The sequence below is a fragment of the Octopus sinensis genome, linkage group LG16 (assembly GCF_006345805.1).
Source record: "Octopus sinensis linkage group LG16, ASM634580v1, whole genome shotgun sequence".
Classification (NCBI taxonomy): domain Eukaryota; kingdom Metazoa; phylum Mollusca; class Cephalopoda; order Octopoda; family Octopodidae; genus Octopus; species Octopus sinensis.
Window position 1 is genome coordinate 40,652,147 of NC_043012.1, and position 13,045 is coordinate 40,665,191.

The following is a 13,045-nucleotide window of genomic DNA, read 5'->3' on the forward strand; positions in this document are numbered from 1 at the left end:
TTTATATATATATATATATATATATATATATATATATATATATATATATATATATACTGTATATATATAATATATAGGTGCAGGAGTGGCTGTGTGGTAAGTAGCTTGCTTACCAACCACATGGTCATGGATTCAGTCCCACTGAATGGCACCTTGGGCAAGTGTCTTCTGCTATAGCCTCAGGCCGACCAAAGCCTTGTGAGTGGATTTGGTAGACGGAAACTGAAAGAAGCTCGTCGTATATATGTATGCATGTGTGTGTGTGTGTATCTGTGTTTGTTTCCCCAACATCGCTTGATAACCGATGCTGGTGTGTTTACGTCCACGTAACTTAGCTGTTCGGCAGAAAATAATCGGTGGAATAAGTACTAGCCTTACAAAGAATAAGCTCTGGAGTCGATTTGCTCGACTAAAGGCGGTGCTCCAGCATGGCCGCAGTCAAATGACTGGAACAAGTAAAAGAATCAAGAAGAAAAAAGAATATAATATATATATATATATATATATATATATATATATATAATATATATATATATATATATATATATATGGATGTGTACACACACTTTGTGTGTGTGTGCGTAGACACCATTTACAGATATGCATAATGGTGCGTATGAGTACTGTTAAATAAATACACATATGCACACACATAGATATTATACATCTACATATATGCTTGTCTGTGTGTGTGTGTGGCACGTTGCCCACTCATCAGGGGCCAAGTTCCCTCTTATCCTTCAGACTACGAAGATAACTTACAGCAGGTTACTATTTAAATCAAACACAAACCAGAACTTTGCTGTCGTGATAAGATTTTTTTTTTTTTTTGCATACCGTGCCCTTGTCTATATCACAAGAGCTGAGCGAAACGTGTTCCTTGGCCGGTTTAACTCCACATGAATTATACTGTCCGGTAGCACAGTTTCTCCTGTAACTTCTGGAATAAATGATTTCCTTGTATATAGTGGAAGACACAAACAGGAGTGGTTTTTTAAAAGTTAACCGTTCTGTAGGTAAGTCGCTTTTAAATCAGTGATGTTAAAGTCTTTAGCAATGATTAGCCCAGAACTCATAGACAGAACCTTATATTTTTTGTCTACTGCGTGAGTTGTCTTTCCTTCATAACAGCTTTAAAGTCGTTTTGTCAAACATGGCATCGATAAATATAAAAGCCGTTGGGTAAAGGTGTGCAATTGTCAAATCCTTTTCAAACCAGCCTGAAATCGTTCAACATCCCCATCACCGCCACTACACTCTCAGGAGAACAAAAGATTACACGACTGGAGCAATTGAGGAATCCCCCGAGGAACCGAGATCTCTTGAAATAATATCCAAGTAACCCACAGAAGCTTCAGTCACAATAAATGCATTCTCAAATTAAGGGCTTCGAGATTATTATACAACGGTGTTGAATTAATTGTCCCCTCAAACTTAACATTTAAATTTCAGTTCTTCTCACTCAATATTTCTAAAGATAATATTCGTTTAATCTGTAGGCTTTGTGGCGCTAAAAGTCCTACAGGGATTTAAATTATAAATTTATATTCAACACTTATTATGAAGCATCACATCTGACAATTTCGTTTTTCGCTAAATTTCACTAAATTTCTTTTTACACTTACCTTTCATATGATCGACCACATACAATTTAAAAACCGCTTGGCAATCATTCGTAGCAGCCACAGCTTCCTCCAAAATAAATTCTATGCATGGCGTCACTTTTCCTGCGTCTTTTCATTTTGTTTTGTTAAAGATTTCCCAAAAAGATGAACACGAGGAAATATTTTGATAAGAAGGTTGCTTCCCAACCACATGGTTCCGGGTTCAGTCCCACTGCGTGGTACCTTGAGCAAGTGTCTTCTACTATAAGCTCGGGCCGACCAAAGCTTTGTGGGTGAATTTGGTACACGGAAACTGAAAGAAGCCCGTCGTATATATTAAAGTGTGTGTGTGTATGTCTGTGTATGTTGGTCCCCTCGCCATCGTTTGACAACCGATACTGGTGTGTTTATGTCCCCCGTAACTTAGCGGTTTGGTACAAGGGGATGATAGAATAAGTACAAGGCTTACAAAGAATAAGTCCCGGAGGTCGATTTGCTCGACTAAAAACCCTTTAAGGCGGGGCGGGCTATAGTAGAAGACCCTTGGCCAATGTACCACGCAGTAGGACTGAACCCGAAGCCACACGGTTGCAAAGCGCAGCTCCTTAACCACGCAACTAAGCCGACGCCTATAAAAGCATTTCACCGGTACATAATCTGTTAATCTTAACTTCGGAATATTCTTTTATTATTTTATTTGTTTCAGTCATTTGACTGCGGCCATGCCGGAGCACCGCCTTTTAGTCGAACAAACCAACCCAGGACTTATTCTTTGAAAGCCTAGTACTTATTCCGTCGGTCTCTTGTGCGGAACCGCTAAGTTACGGAGGACGTAAATACACTAACATCGGTTGTCAAGCGATGGTGGTGAGGGGGACAAACACACACACACACACACACACACACACAAATATATATATACCATGGGCTTCTTTCAGTTTCCGTCTACCAAATCTGCTTATAGTAGAAGACACCTACCCAAGGTACCATGCAGTGGGACAGAACCCGGAACCATGTGGTTGGGAAGCAAGCTTCTACCACACAGTCACTTCTGCTGTATATAATAACGAATTTTACATTTATTTTATGGGGTCACTAAAATGGTGAAGGCGCATGGCTCAGTGGTTAGAGCAACGAGCTCACAATCATGAGGCAGTGAGCTCGATTCTCGGACCGGTCTATGTGTTGTGTTCTTGAGCAAGACACTTTATTTCACGTTGCTCCAGTTCACTCAGTTGTAAAAATGAGTTATGTAACGTCACGAGTGTCAAGCTGTATCAGACCCTTTGCTTTTCCCTAGGGTAACATCGGTGGCATAGAGAGGGGAGGCTGGTATGCATGGGCGACCGCTGGTCTTCCATAAACAGCCTTGCCCGGATCTATGCTTCGGAGGGTAACTTTCTAGGTGCAATCCCAAAGGGCGTCTTTACCCATTTTTAAAATGGTATCCAGCCAATTTCCAATACATTCTTCAATAGGGGTATCAATAGGGGTACGCCAAGACTGCTGGAAATGATGGAAATCGTTAGTCAGTTATACATTTTGAATGGGATTGAGTAGGGTGTAGTCGGTTATATCAACCGCATTATATAACTGGTACTTATTCAAGCCAATGAGAGAGCCTCTATGTGATCGCTCAACTTGCTAAAAATAGCAGTCAAATTTCACTCAAATCGCACACAACCAACCGTCTTAGTTTCTCTTTAAAGACATGATAGCCACGGATGGAATGCTTTGATCATACGTCTGTTCGATCTATGCAAACCTGGGGTTAAACAGCGTAGCTCAGTCGGTAGAGCAGCAAACTTTTCACGAGTTAACCTATGAAGTGATCCTCAGATCACTTCTAAGCGCTGGAGGCCCTTAGTGGGAGAGTCATTTGTTTAGCGTTACCCCAGCATGGCCACAATAATAGGACTGGTACCAGTTGTTCAATTGTATCGACCCAGGAAAATGAAAATCGAAGCTAACCCTCGGTTGGCTAAAACACCGAACGTGACACGATTAAATATTACGCGAGCCATTCTATCCGATGCTCCACCGAGTCTGCTGCCATCTACCAGCCTCAGTCTTTACAACAACAGTAACTTAAGATGTCAATTCCCCTTCAAACAATTACAAACTTTCTACAATATCATTTTTCTTTCCGTTTCTTGTCGTCACCATTAACATCCGGTTCTGTCTTTTCGTTTTTTGTTGTTTGTTTTCTCCTTCTCAATCATTTCATTTTGTGAAGGGGTCGTTTATCATCATCATCATCATCATCATCATCATCATCATCATCATCATTATTATTATTATTATTATTTTATAAAAAGCATCGAGCAGAATAGTAACCGCGACGGGCAAAATGCTTCGCAGCGTTTCGTCCGCCATTACGCTCAGAGTTCAATTTCCGCCGTAGTTGACTCGTGCCTTTTATTTTTTTTTCGGGGTCGATAAATTACGTACCTGTTGAGTACTGGGGCCGATGTACTCGACTTAACCACTCCCCGCCCCAAGTTTCAGACCTTGTACCAATAATAGAAAGGATTATTATTATTATTATTATTATTTCAAAAGGATTGACGTAACTCTTCACAAAGGTGAACAGTCAAGACGAAGAGCACGATTCGAATTGATAAAAGGTGTTTTTTTCTTTCTAATTTATATATATATATATATATATATATATATATATATAATATATATATATATAATATATATATATATATATATTGTGAAATTTGATTAGTATTTCTAAATTGAATGTTCCCAGTAAGTTTGGAATAATATTCCCACATATTATATATATATATCACGTGATCACGTGACCGACCAGACCATCAGATGCTGTTACACATCGCTGGTCACAATGCGCTTCGCATTGTTTTAGCCTTCGAATGACGCCACCCTTCTGGCTAAGCGAGCAGGCCAACAGAAGAAAGAGCGAAAGAAAGTTGTGGCGAAAGAGTACAGCAGGGCTCGCCACCCCTTCCTCGTGGAGCTTTAAGGTGTTTTCGCTCAATAAACACTCACAACGCCCGGTCTGGGAATCGAAACCGCGATCCTACGACCGCGAGTCCGCTGCCCTAACCACTGGGCCATTGCGCCTCCACACACACACACACACACACACACACACACATACACACACACACACACATATATATATATATATATATATATATATATATATATATATATATATATAGTGTAATAAATAAAATATATGCATACATACAAACATATATGTACGTACCTACATCTACATGTATATATACATGCATATATAAATATATATACGTGAGTACAGGACACCACAAATAGACGTAGAACTCAACGAGAATCGAAAACGTAAAAACAGCATGGAACGGACCATTCCTTTAACAACGAAAAAACAAGAGTACAAGACAACTACACAAGGAAAAATCCCCTTCATCAGCCGTCCTTAGTTCAACTCCAGCGTGTTTTGAAGGTGAGGACAGAACACGTCTCGTCGAACTAATCCTTCCTGCGAAAGAATTAAATAAAATTTCTTTGCAGAGGGGTAAAAACAAGGAAAAAAATGTGACAAAAGCAGGACGTCGTCTAGGCTTATAGGCCCTCTTTATTTGTTTTCCTATCCTGTTTCTATTCCTTCTTGTAATTGTATTTTTATTTTCTATTTGTTTTTAATTGTATTGTTTTTTACGTCCTGTTTTTTATTGAGAGAGAGAGAGAGCGAGAGAGAGAGAGGTGGGGGAGAGATCAAAACAGTTTGATTCAGAATGTTTGGTACTTTGAGTCTCAAAGTACGGGTCTAGTCTTCGGCCATTGGAGTTCGATTGAAGAGAGTGCGTGTTTATTACCAGACGTTAGTCTGCGATTGGTCGAGAAAGATCACGCGATATTGATGTATTCCAGCGACAACAGTAAGATGGAAATACCGAATGGTGAACAGGAAATCCACCCCGTGGTGGACAAAAAAAATCGGTTGTGTGGTTGGGGGGAAGGTAGGATGGGGCGGTAGATATGGGGGTATATATGTATATATGTACATGTATATGCCCATACATCTTCGTGTTTGCATCAACGTCCAGTAATAAACATTGACACCACCCCCCCTTCAATCGAACTCTCATTCAGACTCCAATGACCGAAGACTAACCACGTGCTTGAAACTCAGAGTACCAAGGAGTCTGAATCAAACTGATTTGATCTTTACATGTAACTCTCAGTAAATGTGTCTGACGAAGAGCTCCTCTCGAAACGTTAAATCCTCCCCCCTCCCTTCTTTCCTTTCCTGAGCGTCCAATAACACTGTACTTGTTCCACGTCCTCGCGTTGTTATGTTTTCTCTTTGTGTTTTCATGTTTGGATTAACTAACACGAGTGAATAGATTTAGTATATATACGACAGGGTTCTTTCAGTTTCTGTCTACCAAGTCCACTCACAAGGCTTTGGTCGGCCCGAGGCTATAGTAGAAGACACTTGCCCAAGGTGCCACTCAACAGGACTGAACCCAGAACCATGTGGTAAGGAAGCAAGCTTCTTTCCACACACCCACGCCTGCGCCTACACACACACACACACACACACACACACACACACACACACACAAGAGTATCGATACTGCGTGGCTTATAAATCATAGACTCACAGCAATATGTGTTTAGTCATTTTGCCAAAATAGGCCCAGGATGGCCCTTTTGGCTATAAGAAAGGAGATTCGTTTAGAGCGATACCCGTGGATGGGTGAATGTACAGATAGATAGATAGATAGATAGATAGATAGATAGATAGATAGATAGATAGATAGATAGATAGATAGATAGATAGATAGATAGACGGACAGAGAGACTGACGGATGGATGGATAGATAGATAGACAGACAGACAGACAGATTGATAGAATGTTATGCCAATGAAGATTGAGAATGTTTACAAAAATTGTTAAAATAAAAACCGAAAGTGAGAGAAACCTCATCCATTCGTGTTCATTGCAAAGGTTCATGGTGTCAGTATCACCCAAGACGAAAGGGGGAAGATTTTGTCTCGGTTTACCAGAGAAGACTTTAGACATATACATAACTAAAACATCCGTATGTCAGCGCGCGCACTTTCTTCTCTCTCTCTCTCTCTCTCTCTCGTAATACTCTCTTTCGCCTTCACTCTCGCATACACGCTTCCCCCCTCATGCATTCTCTCTCTCTCTCTCACGCACATACACACCTCATTTTATCTCATGCATACAAACACACACACACTCCCTCTCTCTCCTACTCATACACTCATCTCATGCATGTATACACCCTCTCTCTCTCTCTTCCTCACACACACACACACATACCCCCTCTCTTCCTCACACACACACACACACCTAAAATGTCGGTCTGCGAAACATGTTACCAATGAATTTACAATATTTTCACTCACAAATATATCGAATGCATTTGTAATTTACCCCTCACATCTCCATGTCAAATACCACCACTACAACCGCCATCACCACCACCACCACCACCACCACCATACCCTAGCATCCCCTACAAGAACTGCCGCCGTCCCCACTACCGGCGGCATCACTACCGAAACCAACATCAGTAACAACAACACGAAACCCACCTACCCCCACAAGACGCACCACCACCACCGCCACCACCACCATTGCCACCGCTACCACTGCCATCGTCACCACCGCCGCCACCGCCGCCGCCGCCACCATCATCCGGTATTCTGACAATAAAAAGACAGGAACGTAAAAACAATTGATAAACGTTAAGACACGAATGTAAAAATAAACAATGGAGGAGATAAAAGATAAAAGGGAACACACACACACACACACACACACACTCACGCACGCACACACACACGCACACACACACGCATGAACACACATGCGTGTGTGTGTGTGTGTGTGTGTGTATGTGTGCCAATTAGCAACGGTATCCGCCAATGCCCGGCTTTTGCACCAAAGTAGTACTACCTATTAATGTGTGTGTGTGTGTGTGTGTGTATTTATATATATTGTTGACGTCATAATTTTATAAACTTCCTTTATTATTGGAATTCTCAAAGCACACACACACACCACACACACACACACACACACACACACACACACACACACACAAAGGTATATATAATAGCATTTAAACATTGGATGGAAAATGTCGAAGGCAGACTTCAGCTTTCTCTCTCCAAAAGGATTTTTTGACAAAATATTTGCATGCTGTTATTTATAGCTCTATGTGTATGCTTCGAGATATTCGGAAAAGGAATGTGTGTGTGTGTGGTTTAAATTCGATATAGTATTAGCTTTATGCTGTAAAAACAATAATCTTACAAGCTTGTATAGCTTGTCATGTGTTTCCAAGCAATCCATCAAACTTAAATCAACACAACGGTCGGTCATTTTTGACAGAAAAAGCAAAGTGTAAAAGGATCCTGGACATTCAGGGGGAAAAACGAGTAAGGCCGCTGGCTTTGAGAAAACAGGAGAAAGAACAAGAAGAGAAAAAAGAAACTTAAATTAAGGCCAACTGGACACCTCACAATAAAGTGGAACACCTTGGAGTGATCCATGCCATATGTTAATAGATCAAAGAAATGCAGGCTTTGTCAATCTTTTTAGATCTAAGACCTTTACTGATTCTAGATCTGAAATAGTTATTAAATGTAAACATATGGACAAATTTCTTTTGTTGAACTGGCGGACACTATCTTATCTGTATTAAGCATGCAGTTTCACAAACTTTGACCTTCTCCCCGTTGAATTAATTTAAACCAACCATGATTATCGTGATTCGAACGCGCCGAAGGGATGCAACTCTTAATTATTCCACTTTGTTTTTACATTCCTCTCATCCTGTCACGTGTTTTCTCAAGGACCAGCTTCCTTTTTCTTCTTTTTTAAGGAAGGCTGGCTATTTTGTATGTGTGAGTCTGAAAGATTGCCTGGAAACACGCTATACAAGCTTGTCAGATTAAGTATCTCCAAGCATGAAACTAACAGTAGCTCGAATTTAAATCCTGTGTGGATTAACTGATAGCCTTACAGGATGGATTACTTTTTGCTAATCCCATCAATAACGGAACATTAAATTATATGTGAGTGTGTGTGTGTGTGCGCGCTTGCACGCTTAGAGAGAGAGGGTAAGAAAGAGAGAGAGAGACCGGGTAAACGGGGACTAATATAGCGAACCTCCTTGGTGTACTTCTGTCAGTATTAATCGTCCTTAATCTGGGCGAGAGCACTTCCTTGGAGACGTTGTGAGCTCGCAAGGGACCGAAAAATGTCCAAAGAGTGCCGTGGGGGTGTGTTTGGTGTTTAGACGGACGGTATAAATAAAATATTTAAACGTTCATTACTTACACTTCAAATACATATTCAGACTCATATGAAAGCCTTTGTCATTGTGTTATCAGTGAATCGTGGCACTCCGTCGGTTGCGACGACGAGGGTTCCAGTTGATCCGATCAACGGAACAGCCTGCTCGTGAAATTAACGTGCAAGTGTCTAAACACTCCACAGACACGTGTACCCTTAACGTAGTTCTCAGGGAGATTAAGTGTGACACAGAGTGTGACAAGGCTGGCCCCTTTGAAATACAGGTACAACAGAAACAGGAAGAAAGAGTGAGAGAAAGTTGTGGTGAAAGAGTAGAGCTGGGTTCGTCACCACCTCTTGCCGGGGTCTTGCGGAGCTTTAGGTGTTTTCGCTGAATAAAAACTCAGATTATCAGTGATAAGAAGACATGCGTAATGGTCTGTCAAAGTCCAATATGATTTCCTGAAGTAAGTCCTTGTATAAGCAACCAATGACATGTTGTGTGTGAACGTGTGTGCGAGCGAGTAATGTTTTACGTACATCTTTAGCTGCAGTACTTGGATAGATCGTCAGTGTTGTGTCTAGAAGTTACGAAGTGCTTCGGGTTTTACAACAATATCCCCTCATCCAGGCAACCCCACCTGGGTTGACTTTCTGCTGACCTTTTCAGCCAGAGCCGTCTAGACGCGTTGTTCTCGATGGTTCTTATTCACCAATACACAGACTACTACTCCCTTCGAACCATTGACTGCCGATCTCTATTGTCAGACACCCGGTTCTCCACCCCTTCTTACTTAGCTCCTTTCCTCTCTTGTACCGCACCTTCCATCGTTTTCAGTTTTTCGATTCCAACTATTTTATGTCGTTTGTTGTTGACGACGATGATGATGTTATTGCTTAGAATATGATTATTTTATCGTTCCAAAAATATCTTTGAAATTAATTTGTTTCTTCTTCGGAGAGTTTTAATTCACAAAATATTCTGGTTAATGGAATTATTAGACATTCTGACCACCAGCTTCTCTGGAATGGAGGAGGACAGGAAGGACTTCTTTTCTTCAACGCTAAGGTTAAGGTCCAAGGAGATCACAGAGCTTTCATCATACATGATATCTTTACTAGAGTTTTTTTTTTAATTCTTTTCCTTCAGAAGTTTTTTTTTTCCAAATCTAGTCTAGAATTCGTTCATTTGTGTGTCTTCCTATAAAGTACAGGTTCGTCAACAGTTTGACTCGGTTTCACATGACTTAAGGTTTCGTGAGCGAGTAGGACATATCACCTTCATTTCATGAGAGAAGTCCGAGCATCTAATAAGATGTCCTACCTGCCCAAGAAACTTTGAGATCAGTCAAACTATTGTTAAATACACGTCACTCCAACCAAATTTGTTGAGTGCTATTTTCTATTGCTTGGTCACTCATATGTGTGTGTGTGTGTGTGTGTGTGTGTGTGTAGGAGTGGGTGTGTGTGTAGGAGTGGCTGTGTGTGTAGGAGTGGCTGTGTGGTAGGAGTGGCTGTGTGGTAAGTAGCTTGCGTCCCAACCACATGGTTCCGGATTCAGTCCCACTGCATGGCATTTTGGGCAAGTGTCTTCTACTATAGACTCGGGCCGACCAAAACCTGGTAGACGGAAACTGAAAGAAGCCCGTCGTATATATATATATATGAATATAAATATGTGCTTGTGTGTCTGTGTCTGTCCCCCGCAACATTGCTTGACAACCGATGCTGGTGTATTTACGTCCCCGTAACTTATATTTTCATCTCACGGCAATGTTTTCCTAATATTTAAATCTATTTTAGTCCCGATTCTCGGTACACAGTGCGTGTATATATACATACGAGGGTGTGTGTATATATATATATATATATATATATATATATATTATTAGTGAATTGAAGAAATGGAGTTGAACGAAGATTGAACAGAAATCGTTTCTGTTCAATCTTCGTTCAACTCCATTTCTTCAATTCACTAATAATATTAAAATTCAATTATCCGCACCAACGCACAGTTGCAACACCATATGGTTGTACCCCAACCGTGCTGTCTTCTGCTGTGATTTTTGCTACCAAGGTATCGGTTAAACTTTTGATTAATCTGCAACAAGATTATTCATCTTTCTATTTCACAAAATATATATATATATATATATATATATATATATATATATATGCATACACACACACACACACACACACACACACTGTATTTTCTGGCATCCGGGATGATGTAGCACATAGCATAATCTTGCAGTGTAAAGCATTCATTCATAGTCACTGTTTTTCCAAAATCGTTCCGCATTAGAAATGGAATTTTTGGTCTCCAAATTTGTTTTGGTGATTAAGTCGAACCATCCTCTTTTTTGTCTGTGAAATTTTGGTCGAGTTGTATGCCGGAAAACACGATGTGTGTGTGTGTATGTGTGTGTGTGTGTGTGTGTGTGTGTGTGTGTGTGTGTGTGTGTGTGTGTGTGCGCGCGCGTTCGTGTGTAAAAAACGAGAAAGAAAGGGGAAAAGGAAGATGTACTCTAGAATAATCGGGTGTGCGTGTGTGCCAAGAAGCTGTGTATATCTCATATATTTCTATATTCACAAAGGGAAGAATACGAAATCCCTTCTATTCAGTTAGGCAACAGAACTCCTTTGCCCTTCATCCCTCACCTCACCCATCCAAAACTGAAGAAGAAGAAGAAGAAGAAGAAGAGGAAGCCAACAATAACAGGGTTACGCGTGTCTTTGTCTGAAAGAGTGTGGCAGATTAAGAAAGAGTATGGTTGCCGGTAATGGAGATAACAGCAGCGGGTAATTAACGGGAGAAGACGATGGTGGGTTTCTGTGAAGAAATGAGGCTATGATAGGTGGGCCATGTTCATACCATATATGGTTGGGTTCGGGGTGTGTGTGTGTGTGTGGTGTGGTGTGCGTGCGTATGTATGTATGTACAAGGCATATACATTTCTATATTAATAATTATACGCTTTTGAGTATGTGTGTATAGATACATACATGCATACGTGTGTGTGTGTGTCTGTATCAATGAAGGCGTGTGGCTTAGTGATTAGGGTATTCGGATCACGGTCGTAAGGTCGCGAGTTCAATTTTTGGCAGCGCGTTGTGTCCTTGAGCAAGACACTTTATTTCACTTTATTGCTCCAGTCCACTCAGCTGGCAAAAATTGAGTAGGACTTGTATTTCAAAGGGGCCAGCCTTGCCACACTCTGTGTCACGCTGAATCTCCCTGAGAACTAAGTTACGGTCATGCCTATTCGTGGAATACTCATCCACTTGCACGTTAATTTAGTGATCAGGCTGTTCGGTTCATCGGATCAACTGGAACCCTCGGCGTCCTAACTGACTGAGCGCCAGTTGTCCTTACGCACAACACATGCATATTCGCATATTTCGGTTTCTTTTATGTCTTTAAGCATACGTGTAGGGTGGGTGTGGGGTGTCTGTCTGTCTGTCGGCCTGCTTTAATAGTCATAGTTGTGACAAGGGTAGGTGACCTTGAGCCGCTAAGTTACTGGGATATAAACTCACCAACACCAGTTGTCAAGCGGTGGTGGGTCACACACACACACATACATACACACACACATATATATATATATATATATAGATATATATATATATATATATATATATATATATATATATATAATAATAATATTAGGGAATAAATCCAAACTTACAGGGAAAAATCAGATTTAGGATTGAATCCAATTTTATAGTAAAATATATATTATATTAAATTAGAGACAAAACCACTATTATGCAAATCAAACAAAGAAAGACTTAATCCAATACATAAATTAATTTATATTATTTAGAAATTTAACAATTATTAATATCCACTACGATCGTTTCATGTCTTCTTTTCATCACATCTTTGAGTAGTAGACATTCTTCAGGTGGTTTCAAATCTGAGATTATGGTTTCAATTCGCAGAGCAGGAGGTGCAAAACACTTCATATCACCCAAAGAGACACATCTGCACCATCGGATGGTCCTTAACCAGTTGTCAAGAATCCCACCTGTGAAGGAGCGAGTACAATTTTTTCCACCTTGTTTCGGATTTATGTGTTTACTCTCTCAACTAAAGGCAGTGCTCCGGCATGGCCACAGTCAAATGACTCACTTGCTC